The 25,967-nt window shown below is 49.4% G+C and overlaps 1 long non-coding RNA gene across 1 annotated transcript in view; it reads right to left on the reverse strand.

Moving 5' to 3' along the window:
• Nucleotides 1-701: 701 nt before the first annotated feature.
• Nucleotides 702-25,967, reverse strand: part of LOC116762769 — a 124,376-nt gene continuing 99,110 nt past the window's right edge. Inside the window, exon 5 of the long non-coding RNA XR_004352339.1 lies at nucleotides 702-792. This is a non-coding gene — a long non-coding RNA (uncharacterized LOC116762769). The remainder of the gene's footprint in view (nucleotides 793-25,967) is intronic.

Here is a 25,967-nt window from a genome sequence, read left to right on the forward strand (position 1 = left end):
TAGATAATAGAGAGACAGAGAGATATAGACAGACGATGATAGATAGGTAGATGATAGATGTAGATATTGGTTTTTGCTACTGGATACTGGGCTATAAAATAAACTCAAATATAATGTACTTTTAACAAAGATTGTTTTCAAACACCAAGTAGGTAATAATAAACTATGATCCACGGAGAAAGTTCAGCAAAGGTTTCTAGCAAATATAAATTAAAATTAGAAGAATAAAAGTGATAACTACAGAGTCATTTATTTTTAAATATTACATCTTAAAGCAAAACATTATTAAATTATGTATGATTTTTAAACAAATTCCTCGCAGAAACAGGTGGAAAGCTCTGGCGAGCCTCGTGACCTTTACAGAATCCCCTGCCCCGCAATGGCCACGGGAGAAGCAAACGCTCAAGTGGACGTTTCTGTGCCCAGTTCTAACAGACCTCATTTCCCTTCTCCAGCCAGACTCGCCCTCACCCCTGCCCTCCTGCAGTCGACAGCAATGTCATCGGAATCAACAGGGTTGTCCCCAAAGCCTGTCAGGAAAACCTGTGAGAGCCCATGGATCCATATGGAGAGAAAAACCCAAATGATTGAAAACGCTTCCTTGAATCTATAATACCGGGGTTCTGTTCTGGAGAAAGAGAAGAATGAGCTTCACATTGTAGGGAAATAACAAGTAAATGGGGCTCCGTCCTCACCTGCCCAGGGCACCTCCCGCCCCGCCGCCCCCTCGGAACGAGCTGCCTCATCTGGGGGCTGGTCCAGCGTGGCCAGAACAGGAGTCGGGTCTGGGCACTTGGGCAGGGGACACGAAGGGCTGTGTTTACTGGATCGTTTGTTTAAAGACAAGGACATGAAACGTATCTCCCCAGGAACAGATCATTTGGGAGCAAATCTGCTGCCACAGAAAGACAGATGCAAGGCCTCAGCTCGTCAGAGGCACGCAAGCAGCTGGGCCTGGTCGTGGAGCCCATGCCCCCGCGCCCCAACCCTGGCCCAGCGCGCGCGCACAGTCACGCACACTCACCACCACACCCTGGGCTCCTGGGCTGCCCTGTCTCCCGCCAGTGCGTGCACGAGGTGCTGCACTGCAGCTCCCGCAGCCCTGGCCGCACTCCCGCCCACGCGTGGCACGTGTGGTCAAGGCGTGGCATGGGGAGCCAACACAAAGTGCTCACCACGCCGCAGGACGGCTTCTGGCTGACAGCGAACGCGATGAAGACGAGGCTCCTGCCGGCATCTCCCCCCACTCCTGCTCTGCGACCCTCCTGGGACGGCTGCCAACACGGCGGCAGGCTGCGTGTGTATCAGGGTCACGTGGACAGATGCCCACGAGAGTCTGGGTCGAGACCACAGCCTTTTCCCCTCCGAACCAAGCCAGAATTTGAATCCAGGTCTCAGGGGGGAGAGCTTGCCAGGCCGCCCCCTGTAATAACAATTACCACGTCCACTGGAGACAGAAGTTCTGGGAACAGGAAAAGCTTGGAGAAGAGAACTGGCCCTCAACCTTCCCCACAGTCCAGGCTGCCTGGCCCTGAGACTCGGATGGGTCCCTCAACGGGCAATGGTTTCCTCGTTTGTTTGCATCCTCTGGTTCTCTACTTTTACCCCAAACCAGAGAGAGTGACAAAGATACTAAAAGCAATGGTGCATTCTTGCCATTTTTCTCATCCATTCAGAGCTGGGAAGCATCAGAAATCTTGTGGGAAAGCCACTTCTCAGGAGATTTCTAACCCTATTTCTCAACTGCAGTGGTCTGGAGTTTTTGCCGAAATTTTAGATAAGGTCCTAATTCCTGGTTACTTGGCTGCTCGAATTTCTAATTCTTCTCAGGTTCACATCAATCATTCCAAGAGACAAGCAAAACATTTTACGTGGCAAAATTTGTTGTTTTTTTGACATACCTTTGGTCTAAATTTATAAGACTTCTATGTCTTTGAGGAAAAACACATTATCTCCTGACAGAGGCTTCTCTCTCAATCTCTCTCTCTCTCTCTCTCTCTCTCTCTCTCCATCTCTCTTTCTCTCTCTCTCTTGTAATCTGAAGCCTGCTCTCACCACCAAAATGTATCAGGAAACCACAGAAATGAAGACAATTAGAGTAAATAAGATCCAGTGATCAAATATAGCTAATTTGTATCCATAATATTTGGGAGTTACACAGTCTGCTTCAATTTGAAAGATATCTTCCAGACCACACTGTTTTCTTCCCAAGGGGACTGACTTTTGCTTTTAATTATTGAACTTTAAGAATTCTTGCTATAATTTGGGGTTAGCTTGTAATTCTTCGAGAAGAAAAAAAAAATCCAGCCCATAAATCCTTCTGTATCCCATCACTTCCAATAATAGGCTTCTGTGGCCCAATTCACCATCAATTAACTGTGTTTTTCAGCGGGAGGAAACGGCAGAGCGGGAGCTGGATTGAGGAAACCCAGCTCAGGGCGAGTGTGGCCGCAAACAGCAGAGGGTGAGTGGACACTCCCTGGCAAACAGCCGTGGCTAAACAGGATGTATAAGAAACGTCTCAAAAATAGCGTACGGCGTAGTGAGAAAAAGTGAACTGTCACTGACGAGACTTTGCCCTCCTCTTTTAAAGGATTTTGAACGTTCTTACGGTGCCTGGGATTTGACAGCATCGTCCACATTTTGGGAGAGTGCTCTGAGGCTCCATCTTCCTGTCGCTAATGGTCCTTGTTGGGGAAGGGGGCTTGCCCTTGGTCCCACCCAGGGGTGCAGTGGTGCACAGGGGGCACCCACAAAGAGCTGGCATTCACTGTACCGCCTGGGCCTGAGTGGTGGTGGCCGCTGGCCTCTCTCCCTGGACGGTAACGCCCCTCCCGACTCCAGAGTGTCTTAACACCACGGGCTCTCTCAACACACACCATCCATGAACCAGCGGCAGGGGGATAAACCACGCCCTTTAACGTCTGTATCTGACATGTCGATGTCTTGGGGCTTTGATGACCCTGGAGGGGCTGCCCCTCCCAGGACCGGCCAGCTCCTAGAGATGGTAAAGGACGCACCTGCAAGGTTTATATGCAAACCAACCACCCAGAGCCCACACCACCACCGCTCTCTTTATGAGGCTCTCACCCTCTGGGAGCTGTCCACTTGCCCTCGTCACCCCAGGGCCGGGCACCAGGCAACCAGGACAGCCTGAAACGTCCTGGCGAACACTGAGAACAACAGCGCCCCACTGCAACGTTGCAACCTGGCCAATCCTGAGCCCACTTACCCCGCCTCACCTATTCCTCCCCAGAGACAATAACAAAGGCTCTGCGCGTATCTCCCTGGCCTCCTGACCAGCGCTGCTGCTTCCCTGTGCGGTCCTGAGCCGCGCGATGGGCCCCCTCTTGGGAACTGAGACTAACATACTATTTTCTCAGTGACAGTTGTATCTTGCTGGCCTCACCATACTTGAATAATAACAAAACCTATATTTTATTTTATTTTATTTATTTATTTATTTATTTATTTTTGCGGTACACAGGCCTCTCACTGTTGTGGCCTCTCCCGTTGCGAAGCACAGGCTCCGGACGCGCAGGCCCAGCGGCCATGGCTCATGGGCCCAGCCACTCCGTGGCATGTGGGATCCTCCCGGACCAGGGTGCGAACCCGTGTCCCCTGCATCGGCAGGCGGACTCTCAACCACTGCGCCACCAGGGGAGCCCAACCTATATTTTAAAATAGGCATTTCCAGCCAGAGACATCAAAGACACAGGAATTCCTTCTTAGAAGAACAGGCTCAAAAAGTATTTTAAAGCCTTAGAAATGTACATACCCTTTGACCTGGAAATTCTACTTTGAGGACTACATCCTAGGGAAAAACACTAAAGATTTAATAAAATGATTTTCCCAGGAGTATTGTTTGTGATTGCAAAGTGGGTGGGGTCAGGTAACAACTCAATATCCAGCAACAGAAGACTGGCTACATATTGATAAAAGAACCATACACACAGAACAAGGGGTGCCATTCTGCCGCTTAAAGTCAGGTCATGGGTTATTTATGTATTTACATAGAAAAACATTCACGACATGATTTTAAGTAAAGAAAAAGATATTACAGAGCAGCGTGTATAAACTCATAAAGACTTAATAGCTATATTTAAATACAGAGTATCGCAATTAAAGATATGAAGAATTTATCACCATAAGTTCTGAGAAGTAGAAAAACAGAGATTAACCAATATCTCCTCTGAATATCTTAAAATCACAAACCTTCCATGTCCAACACCCACGTGCTGTGGAGAGAAAAGCCAATGCTGAGGTTTCCGCTGAAAGGTTTTCGGAACCGGGGCAAACTCGTCAGAGGACCGAAGGGTGTGCACGAGGTATCTTTGGATGATGAAATCATGATGCTTTTAAATTCTCTACATTTTGTTTATTTGTGTATCTACTGTTTCTACAATGAACACATCTCTTTTGTATTAAGAGAAAATACACTTTTTAAAATTTATTTATTTATTTTTGGCTGTGTTGGGTCTTCGTCTCTGTGCGAGGGCTTTCTCTAGTTGCGGCAAGCGGGGGCCACTCTTCATCGCGGTGCGCGGGCCTCTCACTATCACGGCCTCTCTTGTTGAGGAGCACAAGCTCCAGACGCGCAGGCTCAGTAGTTGTGGCTCACGGGCCTAGTTGCTCTGCGTCATGTGGGATCCTCCCAGACCAGGGCTTGAGCCCATGTCCCCTGCATTGGCAGGCAGACCCTCAACCACTGCGCCACCAGGGAAGCCCCAGCGAAAATACATTTTTAGGACACTTTTATAACAGGTTTCCTAAGGTATGGATAGAAGGATCAGCTCAAAGAGGCATTGACATTCGTCTCCCAACAGAATAGACTGTCCCGGGACCTCCCTGGTGCTCCAGCCAGTCCAGTTAAGACTTCACACATCCACTGCAGGGGGCGCCGGTTCGAGCCGTGGTCAGGGAACTAAGATTCCGCATGCCGCACGGCCAAAAAATTTTTTAAAAATCAGAATAGACTGTCCCATTTTAAGGACGATCAGGAGTCCTTGGGTCCTTGGGTATAGCTCAGACCACAAGGGCTGACAGTCTGATTGCTGAGTGACTGTATTTTCCAGCCCAGAGAACAGGACAAATGTGCCTACCTTTTGGAAATAAGACCGTCTGTCCCAGAGCAGGGTGATCACGTAGTTGCTGAATTAGTCTAGTCTCTGAAAACAGCAGAGACCCCACAAGCTCAAAACAGCCATGGGCCAGACTCCACTGACCAGCTGCATAAGTTAACTACCCTAAACCTCAGTTTCCTCACCTGCAAAATGGGGATAATAATAAACGCTTTATAGAGATGCTGTGAAAACCACACCCACAAGGCAGCCAGGTCAGCGCCCTGTTCCCAGTCCTATGAGCCGTTCCATATGCCCCAAACAAGTGGCGAGTGCCCTTGGAATGGCCCAGTCCCCTCCTGAACACACCGCACCTTCACCGTGTATCTCAGAGTCATTACTTCCACCAACAACAGTTCCCAGGGCTCCTAGTGGATGCCAAGCATCAGTACCCAGACAGAGTTCCCACAGTCTTCACCTGATCACTCAAATTTCCTCCGAGCTACGCCTGCAATGCTTTCATAGAGTGGAACTGCTTGAGCCAGTGGAAAGGAAATTTTGCGGCAGGCTTTCAAATCAGAGATGTGGTGATTAGCAGAGCTGCTCTGTACCAACTCTCTCCTTCCCTGATGTCAGATCATGCTCATTGCTTTCTACCACGTCTCCTTGCACACACGGCTAGGAAGCTTTTCATCGTCTTGCAGACCTGATTCATCTTACAGCTCTGTAGTCACTGGCCGTTTGTTTAAATTACTGGCCAGGAGTCGGAAACAACAGATATTGTAAACTCATCGGAGTTCAAATTTCCAAACTTTGGGGGCAGGCGTGTGAGTTTCTTCCCTGTGTCTGTTGGCACTGACCCAAAGAGCAAGGCTGACTGTTAGTCCTGGTTTCAGGGAAGCAGGTGCTGAGACAGGATGCAGTGTGCGAGGATTTTACAGGGGAAACACCTGTAAGAATGGGGAGAGCTGCGTGGCTGGAGCACATCAGGCTGTGAGGCACGTCTGAGCCTGAGTGGCGAGGAGAAGCCCAGGTGGGCAGCAGCATCCTGACAGCTGTGCAATCAAGGGCAGGCCTGCCGGGCCCTAGGGAGTCCTCCGGCCAGCACTGCCCGTCAGGGGAGCCCTGGGTCTCCCAGAAAGGGGCTGCCTCTGTATCCCTCTGCTCAGAGGGAAGGAGGAAGCACAGCAGTGGTCCCAGAGCCAGCAGCTGGCCCGGGGTCATCCATCACACCCCTGAAGTTGGAGCCTGTGGGCACCTGCACTGGGTGAGACTCATCATTCTCCAAGGGCTCACACGGAGCGCCCCCCAGACCCACGAAATCTAGTATTACCTTCCCACAGCACTCCATCCTTTCCAGCACCTGCCCTGTGTTCTCCTCAACCAAATTCAGCACCTGCTCGCGCTGGCCCAGGGTGGATGGACGTGGTGTCCATCCCAGAGCAGGTCTGGCCCAGCACAGAGGCACCCACGGCCATCTAGGAGGGGAGACAGGCTGGGAGGAGAGAGACGGAGAAGGAAAAACCAAGAGTCTTCAGGGTGCAGGCAGAATTAAAGTCAGGTCTGTTCATGGAAGACAAAAGGGAAAGGGATCCACATGGCAGATGGACGGGAAGGGCCTGAGAAGCTTTAGTCGTAGCATCGTAGGCGGGAAGGACCCTGTGTTTCCCCGAATGACCAGGTTTGGAGACTTGGAGGGTCTCTGCCTGAGAGCACGTGGGGTCAGGACGAGGGCTCGGTTCCGGGCTTACTTTGTGGCGCTCTGGCGGGAGCAGCCCTGGCTGCAGTCCTCACCCTTCATCATCAGGCTTCATCGCCATCTCCGCCACAACCCTGCCATCTCCTGAGGTCTCCCTGCATCTCCTTTCCTCAGGTTCCTCCCGAAGTAGAGGAGCTGTGGTGCTCCACACAGCTACGCAGTCTGATTCCTGGGGGATGAGACGTTGCCGTGCCAGGCGGCTTCCTTCCTGCTCAGCAAGGTCCCACCTGAATGTCCACGGGTCATGCACTGGGTTCAGGAAAAACCCCAGAAGTCATACGATGTGAGCAAAGGAACAGGCTTTGTTAGAAAACATTACTTGGTCAGGGGTGAACAAGAGAAGAGAAGGCGCAGGCCCCCCGAACTTCCCGACGTCCCACAGAGAGGTGACCCAGCCCCGGGCTCAGCGGGACCTGCGTAGGGACCCAGCCACCACCTGGGTCTCCCTTCCTGTGGAGCCATCGTGGCAGAGCATCCCTGTCGATGAAGCACGAACGGGCTGCTCGGCGCCAGACGGTCTGGGTTTGGGGTGTCGGCTCTTCACAGGGTTAAACGCTGTCACAGAGTATCAGCCACCCTGAACCTGGGGGCTGGGAGGGCCTGTGGGAAGCTGCAGCCTCCCTGTAAAGGGAGGGGTCAACCCCCAGTCCCAAGGCAAGCGAACTGGGGGCAGCTTCCCCTGCTAACAAAACAGGGTCCCCCGGTACCAGAGGGTTCAGGCCACAGAGTCGGGCTCCACGAGCACTTTCACACAAACCTGCTCATTGCTCCGCAGAGAAGCCAAAATAACTGAGCGACACAAGTGACCGGTGGCATTAAAGTAGGTGCAGGACAGACGTGAGGGCTGTTCAAACAGTGGAAAGAGACCTTCAGCAAGTGAGATCATGAGGCCAAGCTTCATACAAGGGAGAGAGTCTGATCAGGGCCTCCAGGGTGGTGGACAAAGGCCACTGAGATGTAAACAACCACATGGAGAACAGCTGAGTCGGGCACACGTCCATCAGGGCCCAGGTGGCTGTCGACACCTGCACCCCCCACAGCTGGCTCTCACTTAACTGAAGTACCTGGAACCATTTCCTCTTAAAACTTTATTTTTTTTTATTTTTTGAATTTTTTATTTATTTATTTTTTTTGCGGTATGCGGGCCTCTCACTGTTGTGGCCTCTCCCGTTGCGGAGCACAGGCTCCGGACGCGCAGGCTCAGCGGCCACGGCTCACGGTCCCAGCCGCTCTGCGGCATGTGGGATCCTCCCGGACCGGGGCAGGAACCCGTGTCCCCTGCATCGGCAGGCGGACTCTCAACCACTGCGCCACCAGGGAAGCCCACCTCTTAAAACTTTAGAAGGGAATTCAAAGATACCATTCTGATCAGGCACTTATACCCTGGGATTCAGACTCCGCGAGTGCTTGCTGGCGTTTGCATTGCTTTTCTCATAGTTGGTCTTTTGTTCCGTTAGAATCCAACAAAAGTTTTTGGCTTTTTATTATTCTAGACCTCAAATTTTGCTACTTAGCATAGAAATCCCCCAGTGGAATTCTTTCTTCTTTCCAAATATGTTATTCTCTTCAGCTCAGTTCATATGTTGAAATTCGGAATGTTTCTTGATATTTTGGGGGCAAGCCTGGTTTGGAGATATCTCAGGATAAAGAACTTTAGGAACAAAACAACAGTTTTTAAATCCTGGCAAGGAGCGTCTAACGAGTACTTTCTGCACGAGGGGCAGGCGGGCGCCACTTCCCCGGCCTCACCCCAGCGCTCTGCTGCCGCCTTGGCCGTTCGAGCTGTGACGCAAGTGTTTCCAAATGACCCCAAAATGTTTTTCTCTGCTTTATATTGTTTGTCTTGAGGTAGATTGGGTGTTAAAGATAAGCCAGGTTTGGAACCGGGGTTGGAACCAAGTGTGACTAACCACCGGCCACTCGTGCAAGAAATACCTTCCCTCCCATTTGCCACTGCACACACCCCATTCTCTACAGCTTGGGTCATGTCCTGCTCTCCCACCCCCATCCACCTCCCCGAAAGGGCCTCCAGGGGACAGGAAATTCAACGGGAGCCGGACACCCCTCTCCAAGAGCACGATCGCCGTTGCACAGCCAGGGCCACCTGCGTGTGTCTCTGCTGCGTGCTCCGGTTCACAGGTGGAAACTCAGCTTCTGCTCCAAGCTCTGCAACTTGCTCACACTGAGACTTTCTGTAAGTCAGTGGATTCTGGGCGTATGATTCCTTATCCTCCGCGAAAGGAAGTCAGCAAATGAGAGGCATCGCCACCCTTCCCCATCACTCATGAATCACGGCCCTGAGCTCCAACATGAACTCAGAGTGTCCTTCTGAACTCGGGGCTCCAGGCAGCCACTACCAACCAACCAGCACTGGCTTTCAAAATAAAGCTTATATGCCATCCTGGGACCAAGCTCTCTTCCAGGTCTATTCCTGCATGAAATGAATGTAACAGCAATAAGGCATTAAGAACAGGGGGATGGACCAACGGATTCTAGTGCAAATCCGTCTTTTTGTAGTTACCATTAATTGAAGGTTGATCTCCCTTTTTTTTTAAACCGGATATACCTTCATTTGAAGTAAAATGCCTCTAAATTCAATGATGAAATCTGATGCTCTTTGGGCAGGACAACAGAATTTGTTTCGTATACTTTGAACCTGTTACTGAATAAGGTCTAACATAGCTCAGATGACTGATATCAGCTATATCATCTGAGGCGTTTTCTTCTTCCCAACTGTACGTTTTACAAAATTGAGAGCAAATCAAATGAGGACAAATAGCTAACGACAAATCTTTCTTCAGTGAACTCACACGTAAGACAGGAGAACGAAATCCTAGGTGTCAGAACTAGCAAACCTAACGATGGGAACTTTAGCCTGAGATCTCGGAGCCTTAGGGAGAGAATGCCCTGGTCTCTGTCAGCTTAACATACATCCCCCTGCGTCCTGTAAGCTCCCCAAGGACACAGACACTGCTGTATTCGTCTCTAAATCCCAGAAGCCTGGGACGTCAAGCAGCCAACTGTGGATAAATGGTTCTGGGCGGATCTCTCCATTGCTCAGGCCTTTAAGAAGCGGACTTGAAAGTGCACGGGGCCGTAGAAGGCAGCCTGCACTCTGCCCGCACACAGACCCGTCCCTGTTAGGCAGTGGAAGGGTCCCAAGAATCCTTTCTTTCTCGGAACACGTCCTGGAAAAGTGAGCAGGAACGCTGCTTCCAGGCTCGACTACAGCTTCGATCAGGCTCCTCCAGTCTGCGGCCTCTCCAGCTGGCACTCGACGTCCAGAGGTGAGGAGGGGCTTCTTTGAAGAATCACTGGCAGATGCCGGGAACGTCCCAATCTTTGGCCGCAGGGCAAATCGCAGGAACTTGAAATGACAAACCCCCCAAGAAAGTTCATGAGAACATCTGGGATGTTCTTATCGGGGATTTATCAAGCTTTCCAGAGTTGATCCAAGCCCTGTTTTAATAAAAATCGCCTGCCCATGAACAATGTACGCCAAGGATTTTTCCTTTTCTTCTCCTCCTTTTCCTTCTGCTTCTCTTTCTTCTACTCTCCCCCCTTCTCTGGCTTTTATTGCTGTAAAAGTTGATCCTGAGACAATGAACAAGCCTCGCGTTTCCAGGCCTGCTACGTACCCTGTGGTTATCAAACACTTGAGCTTGGGTTAACCACTCCACGTCAAAATAAAATGCGTGCAGTGGACGTCCACCATCACAGCTTGAACTGGGGAATTACATGAGGTTGAATTACCCTCTACTTTTGCAACTGGGTCCTTGGCCAAGACAAAGTCCTGATCTGTATGAATAAGAAAGATCTTCAAATGTTTTACTGATTTTTAAACTGGTAATTTTATACCAGTCACATATTTCAATTAACTAATTGTTATTCCTCTGTACTTGTGCCTTGAGATGACTTAACTTAAGAAGTTACAATCATAAAATTAAAATAAATAACCATATCCCAGTAGAGCCCTGCCCATCTATATACATCAACAACCTTCATTCCTGGCCATGGGGAAAATAATGTCCTTTGAACAATCAAAACGTTAAAACCATAAAGTCCTCCTTCATTTCTGGGCTCTGCCCTGATTTAGTTGCTATGTTTTCCTTTCTGATTCCTTCATTTACATGAATAAGTTAACTGAGCACAGCAGCCAATGAGACAAGGAAAGGGTGCAGCTGAAGGCAGAGTGAGGGCGACAACGACCTCAGGACCTAGAAGCTCCCCAGGGTCTGAAGATGGGACTCGAGGGCCCCAGGAAGACACAAAAGCGGCCAGGGCTGGACAGAGAACTAAACCCCAAGGGCCTGGAAAGCCAGCTGATTAGGAAATAAACATGTCCCCTGAACTGAGAAGATAAGAGTTGAGGCTCGATGGACACCCAGATCTTACAAAGGCCTTGAGGTGGGAAAGAAACACCCACTGAAGAGAGGGGTGAGCTTCGAGCTAACCCACCTCCCAGCCTGTGATGGATTCAGAGCTCAAGGACACAGGTGGAATCAACAGACGTACACGGGTACGTTTTGGTTTTGTTTTCAATTGTATTTGCAAAATTATGAAGTGTAATTTTAATACTTTGAAAAGATGTTAAAGATCACAGGATTTCCCACTTTTAATTTCTCTCTGAGCACCACACACACTTGATTTAAAGAAAGACTTGGGACGCTCCTCAACTACAAACCGTGCGACCAGACCCTCATTTAAACCTTGAGCACCTGGTGCCCCGACAGGTGGCCTGGCGCCTCGGCAGTTCTCAGGCAGGGCAGCCCCGGTCCCCACGCCCTGCAGGCGCCCCCCTTGGGCTGCGGCTGGCAGAGAGCACCAGGGGCCGCGTGCTCGCCACGGCGGACTGCGTGGGTCCCTGTCCCCACGAGGACGCGGCCCCTGGCCTCCCGCCTGAGGGGACTCCCCCGAGAACGGCGGCGGCTCAGTCGCAGCGGGGTGCCTCGGTGGCGCTCCTCCCGCTGACCCCGCCGCCGCCACGTGCGCCTCCTCGCCGTCGGGAGCCTCGGCTGTTCCTCCTGCGGGTCCCCCGCCCGTGAGGCCGAGCCGGCCCAGGCCCTGCAGGTCGCCGGGCTCTAAAGAGCCACACGGCAGACGGTGTGGGGTGGTGGCCGGGGCAGGCATCTGAAGACTGGGTTTCTCCTTTGAGCGCCCGGGGAGGGGAGGGATTTCTAGTTATAGCTGGATGAAGTATGAAAGCTCCCTTAGAGGGACATGTTCATTCCTGGCTCCGCAGGTTTTCCTGACGAAACTTCCTGGGATGGGGTCTCCACTGCATTCCTCTGGAGGGAAAAGATGGGAAGCCTTCCTCAGCTTCCCTGCACCCCGCTCTCTTCTCCCCTAAGAACGGTGATACCTGTATGAACTGGTTCACCCGGGAGGAGGGAATACAGGGGAGCCCACCTCCGCCTCCCGGGTTCCCCACCTTCGGGCCGGGCTGCTGGCGTCCTGCTCTGTTCTCTCCCTCCAGGGAGCTGGTGGGGAAGTTTGGCCATTTCAAGGGTTATTTTTTTAAGTCGTGTCACTAAAGGTCAAGCTGCGCCTCCCAGCAGAGCTGGTGGTCCCTCGGCCCCCAGAAGCGCCGTGTGCCGTGCCATCCCTGCATCTGCTCGCCAGGCCCGTGAGCAACGGGGCCGGGGCCGCCCCCCCTCCCCGGGAAGCACAGCAGGTGGCGCACAGGGTTACCACGACGTTCAGGGAGCCGTGTGCCCACAGGTCCGGCGATAGGGGCCTCGTGCCCGAGGACGGGGCCTCTCCCCGTGTGTCTCTAGCTGGAGGGGGAAGCGGAGGCTGATGGGGAGCCGGTGGGAGTCCTGGCCCCTGTCGGAATCGCCGGCTCTTCATCTCACGCCTCTGCCGCCTACCCGAGTGTCGAGCACGCGCGCCAAACTAATTCACTGTCTTCATTTTCTCCCCTTCGTTATTTTAAAGCTCATTTTTGTATTTCACAAATAATGTATAAATATATCCTCATAAAAATTTCAAATATTACAAAGTGAATGTCCTCCTGAATCCCCCCCACCATCCCAACCTCCTTCCCTAGGACCACCGCTCCCCTTTCCTGGGACCAGCGCTGGGGGCCTCGGCTGCAGTGAGGACCACCTCTCAGCAACCTGCTCCCGGCCGCCCACTCCGGAACCAGACTTGGTTTATTGAAAACCCAGTGTAGCTACACCTCAGGGTTTACATAGACTTTGTCCGTAACACCATCAGCACTGGCTGATTCAACCACCAATTGAGCAGAGAAACAGGTTAACCATCGTGACGCAGTTAAGACTGAGGTTATGGGAAACTCCACAGGATGAACAACCCAGTTTCTCCAACACATATGTCTATGGGGTGAAAAAGGAGATGGGGTGAGGGAGCTACAGATGAAAAGAAACGTACTGACCAAACGCAATGCATGAACCTTCTTGGGATCCATGATTCAAACAACCCGATCTTAGAATAATTAAAAAGACGTTGATGAGACATTTAGAAATGTGAGTGAAGAGGCTGTCAGATGATAAGGAACCACTGTTAATACTGCTGATGTGTGATCATGGATTTATATCTTTATACTTACAAGTTCATGTTTTTTAGCGATATAATCTGAAAGCTTCATGAATGAAATTATATGAGGCTTGGGATTTGCTTCAAAATGGTACTGGGCAAGGGAGAGTGGGCGGGGCAAAACTGAAGCAAGATCGGCCACGTTTGGTCATTGTTGACGCTGGGTGGTGAGTACCTAGAGGTTTCCTTTCGCATGTGCTTAGAATTTTTCACAATGAAAGTTAGAAAATAAAAGCACAAAGCTTTGGCTGAGTTTCCCTGGCACAGTCCTGGGGGAAGGGATCTCTCTTTGCCGCCCTCTGGACCTATGGAGCTGGGAGCGGCCGACGGAGGGGGCTGGCGGCAGGTGTGGGCACAGAGCAGGCTGAGAAGGGGCCTGGGAGTTGCGGTGGCCCGACCCTGTTAATGGAACTTGACTAGTCTCTGCAGAAGGCCAAGTCCAGTCTTGGACTCAGATGGAAAACATGAACGGCCTCTTTTGCAATGACCCCAGCTTTGAGGTTCCTGTCATTTTATTGCAGGACTAGGTTCCCACACCCTGACTTAATTGGAAACACTCTCACACATCTCCTCCCCATCCTGAGGGCAGGAGAGACAAAGGTCTGGCGAGCCACGATGGCCCGGGGGGCGGGGCGGGCGGCAGCTGGACACGTGGGGCGCTGGACACAGACACAGCCGAGCAGCGCTAGGACTTTGCTCAGGAGTGAGGAGATGACTGGGATATTTACTTTGAAAGTGGGAAATGATTAATTCACCACAAGGAATTTTCTCTTCTACAGGGTGACGCCCTCAGGAAAGAAAGCCCCTGTTTGAGAAAACCAGACCGAGAAGGTCTCCGTCTGTCCCTTCCTCTCCCACTCTCACTGGACCACCTGCCGTCCTGGAGCGAAGGGGCAGCACGGAGACACAGGTGAGAAGGAGGAATAAAACCTCTTTTACCATCTTGGAAAGAGCTGTAAATCATCAAAGGATATTACCAAGGAAGTGAAGACAGCCTACAGAATGGGAGAAAACATTTGGAAATCGTGTATCTGATAAGGGTTTCATATCCAGAATATATAAAGAGAGTGGGTGGGGTAAAATTGAAACGAGATTGGCCATGCTTTGATAATTGTTGAAGCTGAGTGATGGGTATATACAACTTAACAACAACTTAACAACCAAAAGACAAATAATTCAACTTAAAAATGGGCAAAGGCTTGAATAGACATTTCTCCAAAGAATATTTACAAATGGCCAACAGCACATGAGAAGATGGTTGACATCACTAGACACTAGAGACATGCAATCAAAACCACGGCGAGAGACCATTTCACACCCACTAGGCTGGCTATGACAATATTTTTAATGGAAAATAAGTATCGAGGATGTGGAGAAATTAGAATTCTCTTACATTGCTGGTGGGAATAGAAAATAGTTATGGAAAACAGTTCGGTGTTTCCCCCAAAACCATAAATCACCGTATGACCCAGCAATTCCACCCAAAAGAATTGAAAGCAGGGACTGGAACAAATCCTCATACACCCATGTCCACATCAGCGTTATTCACAATAGGCAAAAGATGGAAGCAACCCAAATAACTGTCCCTCGGGAGGTGAAGGATGAACACAACGTGGTCTCTCCATACAGTGTAATGTTATTCAGTCACAAAAAGAGAGGAAATTCTGACACAGGCCACAACAGGCTTGAAGACAGTATGGTAAGTGAAATAAGCCAGACACAAAAGGACAAATAATGTACGATTCAACTTACGTGACATAATCTAAAAGAGGCAAATTCATACATCCAGAAAGGTTAGAGGTTACAGAGGTCGGGGGAAGGGGGAATGTGAAGTAAATGCTTAATAACTTCCGCAGAAGTTCCTGGTTTTAGGCAGTTTCTGTTTGGGGTGAGGATAAAGTTTGGGCAATAGACGTGGTGATGGCGGCACAACGCTGTGAATGTAATTAATGCTATTGAATCACACACTTAGAAATCGTTAAAATGACAAAAAATTATGTTGTACAGACTTTACCAGGATTTTTTAAAGTTAATAATGTAACATACCGAAAACCACTGCACAGTGTAAACGGGTGAATTGTATGTTATGTGAATTCTATCTCAATAAAACTGCAAAAAATACAGTCAGACCTTGGAGATACTGCGGATTTGGTTCCAGACAGTTGCAATAAAGCAAGTCACACGAGCTTTTTGGTTTCCCAGTGCATGTGTTGTGTTTACGCTATACTGTAGATTAGTAAGTGTGCAACGGCATTATGTCTAAAAACAATGTACATGACCTTAGTTAAAAAATACTGTATTGCTCAAAAATGCTACCCAACACCTGAGCCTTTAGCACGTTGTAGTAGTAACATCAACGATCACAGACACTGTCACAAATATAGTCATAATGAAAAAGTTTGAAATATTGCAAGAATTACCAAAATAGGACAGAGACGTGAAGCGAGCCAATGTGCTGCTGGGAAAATGGTGCCAACAGACTTACTCAATGCAAGGTTGCCATAAACCTTCAATTCGTAAAAAACTCCATATCTGGGAAGCCCAAAAGTACGATAAAACAAAGCCTGCCTGGAAATAGGTAACACACACACACACACACACACACACACACACACACACACACACACAGGATCTGCAACTCCCAACCAGGCTGCTGTCCACCAAAGATGTGGCCTCTGGAGGGGACAGAGCCGCCCAAGCCCGGTGCTAAGTGCCGTGACCTCAGCCCCAGGGATGCTGCCCACCGTCTGCACTGGCCTCAGCTGACAGCTGACCTGTGCCCCATCCTGCTGGAGCGACAGAGCCTGGCAATGGGCGTGGCTGGTGCCTTCACCACATCCGGCCTTCAAGGGAATGGGCTTGAGCAGCGTCCGCCCAGCCTCTGTGAGGACACAGAGCACCACAAGCCCAGCTTGTGACCCTCAGGGGGACTTGGACAACTAAGGTGTTCACTTGTCCTTAAACAAGATTCAGCAACGGGGGGGACAGGTGACACTTCCAGCACGTGGTGACTCTGGAGAAGGGTGAGGCCCTGGTCGTCCTCAGGCAGCCAGGCTGAAAGCAGAAGCCCCCGGCCACCCTCCAGGGCCAGGCAGGGAAGGGCCGCGTCCAGCCGTCCAGGAGGGGTCGGCGGCCTCCAGCCTGGGCCTCATCCACCACCTCCTCCCTGCCTGACCTGCTTCGTGTCCAGCTCTCAGTCCACCGCTGCCTTGTCTTTGACCTTCAGCCCCTCAGGTCCAAGGCAGTCTGCCTTCCTCTGTGTTCCCCTCTGTGCAAGGACTCAAAGTGTCCTCGTCTGCCTTGCTGAGCAGGGACCTGCCGGAGGACGGGCTCCTGCTCAGCTCTGTGTCCTCACGGCTGGGACAGTGGCTGGCGCCTACAAGCGCTCCCGTGTTTGCTGAATGAGTGAGTGAGACAGTGGGTGAGGGAGCGAGCGGCTACAGGAGTGGGCTACCCCACACCCTGGCTGTGCAGAGGGCTCCCTCCTCCCTCAGGGTGTGTGTTGGAGGCCAGGGGCAGGGGGCCGAGGGAGAGAGCTCCTGCTTCCCTTTCTTCCATCATCATACCAGCCTCTTCAAATTGCCTCCTTTGTGATTTCAGCCAAAACCCACAAAGATAAACTATATTTTCTAATTTTCTGCTTTCTCTGTGGAAAGCAACATCAGTTATTGTGTTTCCGTTTTTCCCTGAAATATCTAGATGTCATTTTAATAGCACATGGAGTACATATCAAAGATCCCCCAAAGCCACGAAGCGTAACTGTGGTGGGTTGTCACACTGATCCCTACTGCATATTTCTATTCAAACCCACATTTTCCCCAAGATCTCCAAGCGCATCTCAGAGCCTTTGGCCGATTCTAATTTGTGCCCCTTTGTGCGAATATGGAAACTACGATCAACTGAACATTTACTGTTTTCTTTTTAGTAAATGAGTTTGCGTTGGAGACTTTTTACTGCCTAATAAAACCAGCATAAGATGAATCTGCATCAGTGCCTCCTCGTGCTTCAGGGCTACCAAGCCTGCCCTGGTCCTACTCTTCTGTTGGCACCCTGCCCAGACCCTAACTAGGTTATCAGCAGGCTGATGGCAGGCAGCCTCGAGCCGCAGAGCCTTGGCTGAGCCTGGGGTCCTGCTGTCTGCCCACTCGGGGGTCCCACGGTCCAGGCGGAGACTGTGATCAGTTTGCACCCCCCTGGGGGGGGGGGGGCGTGGGCACTGTGGATGTTGCTTTTATAGACTCTGGTTGTTCTGACCCTGTGTTTTTTATTACATTCCTTTGCACTTCCAGCAGCTGTTTTTGTCAAGAGTCTTAATAAAGTTTGAACTGCTAAACGAACTTTATGGAAATTGGTCACAGAAAACCAGAGGCGAAATGGCCAACAGCTGCCTTTCACGGGGACAGTAGTGACCAAATAAACCCAACAACGTGGGTGAAGGAGGATGGTTTGCAACTAATTCCTAATGAGATTTCCAGACTAGATTTCTGAGAGAATACCCTCCACACATAATTCATTTCTATCGCTCTATTTACCACAATTTATTTAAAAAGTCTGGCAGTCTGGCCCTAACTATGAAGATGCTTTAAGGACCATTACCTTTTAGGACAGTCAACCCGAGTCTGATTCTTTCGTTTTTCGGATTTTTGTCTTCAGGTTCTTCAATTTTATAAACCTAAGCCTCAGAAGAATTAAATACACTCAGAGTTCTTTGGCCTACGAAAGAAAACTAAAGTATCTGAGATGTTACGAGTTTATCTGCCTTGTTGTTTAGTTTTACTAAAAGATCGCTCTGTTTTGTTAAGCATTTTAATTTGGCCATGAGGTTAACTTGGTCTACCTGAGCCCATAAAGACCAGCAACCTTGCTCTAGACCTGCCTTGAGTGTAAGGCTTTACCCTCGACTTCACATACCAGGGCCATGGAAGAATAACTCACCAGCAGACCAAGACTAACCCTTCATCTGACTTCATACACTTCTGTGAACCAAACAGACTCTAAAAGCAATAAAACCCAGTATCTGAGCAGGTTTGGCCCGGCACCTGGGCAACCACATCCCAAGCCCCTCTACGACAATCCACCCTCTGTGTATCATCTCTCTGAAGATCAATTTTGCCACCAAAACCGAGAAGTTTGAAAACAGAATAAGCTACGAGGCCATTCGCAACACCACAGCGGGTGGAAATAAAATATCCGGACAGAGATGATACTGTGCCTGTAGACCAGTCACCTGGGGCTTACGGAGCGCGAGACCAGAGGCTGGACCAGGTGGTCCTGACCCGCCGCCCACCCCTGACGCCGAGACGCTCGAGAGGAGAGGGGACGTGGGCCACGGCGCTGGCCGCACGTACCGAAGGCCTGCTGACATCGCAGGCGCTCTCAGCGCAGAGCAAGTGGACGCCTGCCGCCCTCCGGGGGCTGCAGCCACAGCACCTGCCACCCAGGCGCCTGCAGCCCCCGAGCAAACTGAAACCCTGCCTGCGCTTACAGGGTCGGCGCCGGATCCAGCCACCTCTCCCTCTTTTGAGAACTGTGCCCGAGATTTTAACTTTCTTTGTCTGCGAGCATCTCTCCCAACGCAAAGGAGAGGGGAAAGCCTCCAAGGCTGTGCAACGACGTCATACTGAAATACTCACTTTCGGACGATTCAGAGTTTCGTTCTTATTTACCGTCTAGAGTCATGGACACTTCTTTATGACGTCTTTGCTATTCTTCCTCAAAATGGCCAGATTCCAACCACCCACTTATGTTCGAACCCCCATCGCCTGTGCTTGGACCAGCAAAGGAATCTGCCGGTGCGGGCGGCCGTCCTCCTTCCTGCAGCTTCCCACAGGTGCGCACTCCCTCTGCCGGCCAGCCGGGGGCGCTGTGGGACTTGACGTGTTTCTGCAGCAAGCTCGCGCTCCGGGAAGCTCCCCTTCGGCGGGGAGGGCTCTTTCCCGTCGTAATGGGAACGTGATGTCCGATGACAAAAACAATAACTACATCAACGTATTTTCCCCAGGAGTCGGGGATGTTTTTTCAGAGCGTGAATGCAGGCCTCTTAGCTATAAGATAAATGAGTGGATTTTAGAAAAGGGGGGAAGGTATTGAAAAAAACTTTCAAGATGAACATAAGCTTCCCAGACCTCGTAATTTGCCGATTTTGACTACTGTGTATTAAGAGCTTCATTACATGTCACTGTTCTGCAGTAAAAAGATAATATAACAGCAATAAATTAGAGTAAACAGCGAGATTAACATCTGGCCGCAATCAGCCTGGTGTCATAGAATATACTCCCTGCCTGACTTTCACAGGGTGTGAGCCTGGCAAGAATGATAGAAAGACACAGTTTTAAACCGAGTTGTGACAGCTGAATATTATTTTCAACCACTACACATCAGATCTCTGCGAGGCACTTCCCCTCCCTGAAGCCTGAACTCCAAAGACCCAGATTCATACTTGCCTTTTCCTTTCCCACAGCAGATTGCTGCTTCTACACGAAAATACCTTTTGCTGTAGTTTCTCACTGCCAGATTCTCTCCCCGTGTCACCTAAGCAAACTGATAGATCATTCTGGGAAGCGTAGGCTGTCATAGCGCGCCCCAAAGACTCCAGAACTACATGCAGATTGTAATCCAGGCCCATTTCATGAACCCCTAGGAGGGCTGCAAGATAAAACACAGGACATGCACTTAAACTTGGATTTCAGATAAACAACAAGTCATGTTTTAGTGTATGTCCCATGCAATATTTGGGATATACTTAAAGAATTATTTGTTGTTTATCTGAAATTCAAGTTTCACTGTATTTCCTGTAGTTTTATTTGCTAAACCTGACAGCCCTTCTCCCTAGACACCAGGGGCATGACCTAAGCTGAGAACGACCCTGCTAAGCAGTCTCTCTGGAACTTCAGATCTAAAATCCCATTTGTCTGTGTTGCATGAAAATGTAAAGAGAAGTCTATGGATTTACAAAGAGTGACACACTTGCCAGCTCCTCAGCTTTGGGAGAAGTAGGAGACAGGTTTTCTTCCCTCTCCCAACCTCTTCTGCTATCAAAAGCTGGGTGGGGATGTCTTGGCTAATCTAACATCCTGCTTGATGGAAAACTCAGCGTTGCTGTGAAGACAGGCTGACAGCTGACAACAGGATTCAGCCCCAGACACACCAAAGCCAGGTGTAAACATGAGGGTCCGCACGCCCAGCCGCTCGGTGTATTCCTCGACTGGGCATCTGTTCCTTGTTAACTCTGCTTCATCCTGGTCATCTGAGCAGAATACATACAGCTCTAGCGGCTTCCTGGTTTTTTCCAGGATCAAAGCTAAGCAGGTGGTGTGGGACGCTTAGCAAGTAGGGTCCCTGCCCTGGAAAGGGACAGAGGCTGGCTGGCCCCAGCAGCCACGACAGCGGGAGCCAGCCAGGCACTGGGGACGCTCCGTACAGCTTCAGACAGCGGGAGCAAACAACGGCTATCCCCAAGGCACCACGCCCGCCGCGCTGCTGGGGTCAACACTCACTCAGAAAATACGCGCCCAGCTACATCCAGAGAGCTAGCGGCTGCTCAGCAGACAAGTGGAGCATAAACTGAAGAGATCAGAAACACCGTGTAACGATGAATGCCGAAGCCCCTGAAAGACCACCAGTCTAGTTACTGTTAATTAAGCAAAAGTAAGCGCATTTGAGCTCCCTGAAGTAGGAGAGGACACCTCGACCAGTCCTGGCCGGTCTCAGATGGTGAAGTCAGGGGACCCTTTAGAGGGCTTTAGGCTTGGACTCAAGTCCCTGAAGGCCGGTCCTCAGGGCAAGGAACTGAAGAGAACACGTGTGACTTGGATACGGTTGAGAAGTGTGAAGCTTGATTCTACTTAGAATCTTTTCTTCCTGTCTGATGCCCCTCGGTCCCTGCCCAAGAGAAGTTCACAGTCTGATCTATCACTTGAACGCACTAGTGTCTACCTGTCAGGTGAGGCCCTGGCTCCCAGAAACCCAGCACCTGGGTCCAGCCTCGCACTCAGGTTTCCTTTCCCCGGCGTGGACTTCACGGGAGATATACGAAACCATGGCGTCGCTTTCCTGAGGAATTGAATTGGCCGCACACTGTGGCAACTCTCCTTTCCCAGGATAATCCATCAAAACACGGCCTCAATCAGGATAACACTGATTCCAAATTCTCAAAGTAGGACACGAAATTATATCTCAGTGACTTCCTTGACCCGAAAGAAAAAAGGCACAGCTGGCCTCCCTTGATTCGTCTTCGTATTAATTGGTGTAAGGGTATGATTCAAACGCTGCGCAGAATGAGGCCCTTTTCAAGCTTTTCCTCACCATGTTAGAGGTCTCTTGAGCTACAGTATTTTATAAATCATCAACTCCAGTGACCTTCCTCTCTGTATTTATTATGCTTTGGGTGAAATAATATTGTAGGAGTTCCTATTTTTTAAATTCCGCGCTACTATAAAATACACACTGAATCTATCACTATTTTACCAATCCATTTATGACTTTAAAATCATAAATGGATTAGCTTTCAAATCTTCTCTTTCTGAGAAAAATAAGATAAGCTCTTTTTCATTTATCTTGGAAAGTGCTAATTTCTCTGTTTTAAATATACAGCTCAGATTCATGTTTTTCTTTTTAAAATAATTTTGTTTTCCTTTTGCCTCGCCTGGACCATCCTCTCTCAAAAACAACTGCTTTTGGACAAACGCTGATACCACAGATTAAAGGGGTACGTGTAACTCTGCAAACGTGAAAGGGAAGATTTTCCTTAGCTCTTAACAGTAACAGCAGCAATACAACCATCTTTATAAGAAAGATAACTTCATTTTTAACCCATCACAAATTATATATCTATTATTGAGTTAAGCCAAACACTGTGTACAATAAGCGGGGTAAGATTTTTTTTTTTTTAAACATGCCCTGGATCCCTGCTCTGCTTTCTCTCTCCTGGAAGCAGCCATGTTTTTTGTTTTTTTTAAAAATTTTTATTTATTTATTTATTTTATTTTATTTTTGGCTGTGTTGGGTCTTCGTTGCTGTACGAGGGCTTTCTGTAGTTGCGGCGAGCGGAGACCACTCTTCATCGCGGTGCACGGGCCTCTCTCACTGTCACGGCCTCTCTTGTTGCGGAGAACAAGCTCCAGACGCGCAGGCTCAGTAGCTGTGGCTCACGGGCCTAGTTGCTCCGCAGCATGTGGGATCTTCCCAGACCAGGGCTCGAACCCGTGTCGTCCCCTACATTGGCAGGCAGATTCTCAACCACTGCACCACCAGGGAAGCCCCGCGGGGTAAGATTTGCCGTTCTTTCTTTTCAAAAGGATTACATTGATTTTATTCATTTTCATGGGGGTACACTTTGGTCACGTAGCTGATGTACCAATGTGAACACAGGTATGCGATGTGTTTGCAAACCATTAGCAACGCTGAAGCTGGTTGAAATAAAAATAGTTATATTTTGCCCATTAAGACTGGCAAATAATTAGAATACCTGATACATCTATTATTTCTACCCTCTGCAGCCTAGATGATCTCTTTATGACTAACTGGAGTCCCAGATCTTGAAACTATGATTAGTATTACAGATAGAAGTGATCAAAAACGTGACCGCTGAGAACAGTGTTTCTGATTGGACAAGGCAGCCAGACAAGCTCTATCTTAGGAGTTAAAGGCACAAAGAAGGAGGGAAAAATGCTGGAACTTATTTGTCCCTCTGATGAGACCACAAATTTTAGAAGTAGTTAAAAAAGTAAATTAATCTACATATTCCAAAATACCCAGCACGTCTAAAGGAAGGAAGTGCGTTACTGTTTACAGAAGAGAGACCCGATGCTGACTCTGATGAACTACACTGTGTGTGCAGACAATCCCACCCTCTTGAACAAGCGAGCAGAAAGCAAGCCAACCACCTGATCTTGGTAATCCGCAAGTGTGTTAACAAATCTGCCTTAACACCAATTTGCCAAAGTCTAAATTACTACTTTAAAGTGCCCACAAAAGGAGTGGATGGATGGTGTCTTGTGGTGTCAGCTTCTGCTCCGAATTTGATTATTCCAACCAGTCTAAGTTTAAATACTGGTTCCCAAAGAGGGATAGGCAGGTTTTCAAACTCTTCCCCGCCAGCCCCTCACGCCCCAGGCCCCAACTGCTCTCAGAGTCCGCACACCCGGCCACAGCGAGGGGGGCCCACACCCCCTGGACAGCAGCTTTGCTCTAGCGCGTCATCTGTCACTGAAATGCCGGCAACATCGCATGACACTCCCGCTCCACCACGGGCAACATTTTTCTTCAGGAAAATTGCCAACACGGGTGAAACACCTGTGTGCGAATGAAGAGAAATTTCTATCGAGTCAAATTCCTGTAGTTCGGGATGATATTCATGGACCTAAACATATTCTAAAGTAATAAAAAGTAGCGTTTCCCAAACAAGACCCAGGGGTGCAGACGATGGCCTGTGATGGATCGTCCATCCGAGAACCGAGGGGGAAATCCCATCATCTCGGACTTTTGGCTCTTCCCACTCCTGTTAACCAGGGTTTCCGGTGGGAGGAAGGTCAACACAGAGATCTGAGGACCAACCAGCTGGCCACCAGGAAGGGAACTGCCGTCTGACACACTCCCAGAGGTTTGCCTTGCCCAGCTTACGAGACGGTCTCCATCTTGTCTGTGATTTAGTAGCTGCAAAGCATACGGATACTGTGAGAGACAGTTTTGAGGTTCTCCCTTAAATCTGGGAAAAAGCAATGGGAGAAAATTGTTATCGGTTAAGTCCAAATTTTAAACTTGGCTGCTGTCTATGAAAAAAACAGTAACGAGGGCTTGCTTTGTGCCAAGAGATGAGTTACAGAGGAGCGTGTAGAAAGAAGACACAGAAAAGATTAAAGGTCCGGGGCTGGGGTGGATGGCAGGGTTTAGGTGCCTGCAGAGCCAGAGAGAGAGGAGAACGCAGCCGGGGAGTGTGGGGTTAGAGCACTGTGGGGTTAGTTGTTTGTTTAGGTCAGCATTTCCCAAAGTACGTTCATTCCCCAGACACAAGTCAACTCTACTTAGAAATGCACGTTCATCCCCCACTTGGTGTTTCACAGTGTCTGTCTCTACATTAAATTCTCTAGCGGGTCCTACAGTGAAGACTATTTTACTGTTCGCTGACACAGACTGTTCACGGTAGACAGTTGTGCTATGAGCTGGCTTGTATCGGCTCACAAGAGCTGACTGTTAAATTTTCAGGAGTTTGCAAACATTAACAAGAGTCATTGTTTAAAAAAATAAATTATAGGGCTTCCCTGGTGGCGCAGTGGTTGAGAGTCCGCCTGCCGATGCAGGGGGCACAGGTTCGTGCCCCAGTCCGGGAGGATCCCACATACCGCGGAGCGGCTGGGCCCATGGGCCGTGGCCGCTGGGCCTGCAAATCCGGAGACTGTGCTCCACAACGGGAGAGGCCACGGCGGTGAGAGGCCCGCGTACCGCAAAAAATTAAAAAAAAAACAAAACTAATATACACTTATAATTAATAATTATCTTAGGAACAAATTATCTTAATAAGCCCGTCCAGTGAGTTTTTTATTTCAGCTATTTCACTTTGCAGTTCTTTCCATTTCTTTGAACTGTGTTCACAATTGTTTTCGGAACATTTTCATAAGTTTCTCTAATATCTTTGTCATACGATTCCAACATCTGTGTCACCTTATTGGTGTCTGTTGACTGCCTTTTGCCACGCCAGTTGATATTTTTCTAATTCTTTCTATGCCACGTAATTCTGGCTCACATTTTGACTATTACGTTATGAGACTCTGGGTCTGGTTAAAATATACAGAAACTATTGATACTGTTGTTTTAGCAGACAGTCAACCCGGGTAGGTTCAGGCTGCAAGTTCCCACCCACCGTCTTCGTGGTCGTCAGTTCAGGTCACTGTCCAAAGCCTTTGTAGTGTTATTTGGAGCTGCCCCATACATTTGGTGCTCAGTGGCTGGCCTGGGACCTGCGTGGTCTACGTATTAAATCAGTTCTCAAAGTCCTTCATGTGCTGATCAGAATGCAATTCATTCCGGTGCAGCTCGGGGGTGAGCCCAGGATTTCATCAACAGCGTTACGAGGTTGCTTTCCCAAACTTCTCTCTCTGTGCCCTGTGAGTACCTCCCAGCTTCCCGGGGCCCCTTCTGTCCTCCATCTAGAAAGCTGTAACCCTATAGCTACTTCTGTTTTCTTTCATGATCCTGTAGATGGTGACTTCCAGCCTCCTTCCCATCCTACTCACTTGCTTCTGGATCCCCAGTGCTTTAATCCCTTTCTTAGAGTGTGGCACCCTGATAGGGAACTACCACCTCCCTCAGTGTGGATGCTATAAATGCATTCACGCAATTTGAAGAGTGTTGGCTTTTTCAGTAACTGCATTTCACTGTGGCTCAGACCAGATTCTCTGAGATCCCAGGCCTTTTGTATGTGTCTAATGTCAGGTCTCTGCTACACAACTTCCATTGGTCCTTCTCACCCAAATGCAGGACGTAGAACCATTAATCCTATAGTTTACCTTGTTGCCTCTAGTTCATGATTCTTGCCTACTGAAGCAATGTGGAATTCTGATGATACCATTATCTACCTATGATTTTATTAGTTA

The sequence above is a fragment of the Phocoena sinus genome, chromosome 11 (assembly GCF_008692025.1).
Source record: "Phocoena sinus isolate mPhoSin1 chromosome 11, mPhoSin1.pri, whole genome shotgun sequence".
Lineage (NCBI taxonomy): Eukaryota > Metazoa > Chordata > Mammalia > Artiodactyla > Phocoenidae > Phocoena > Phocoena sinus.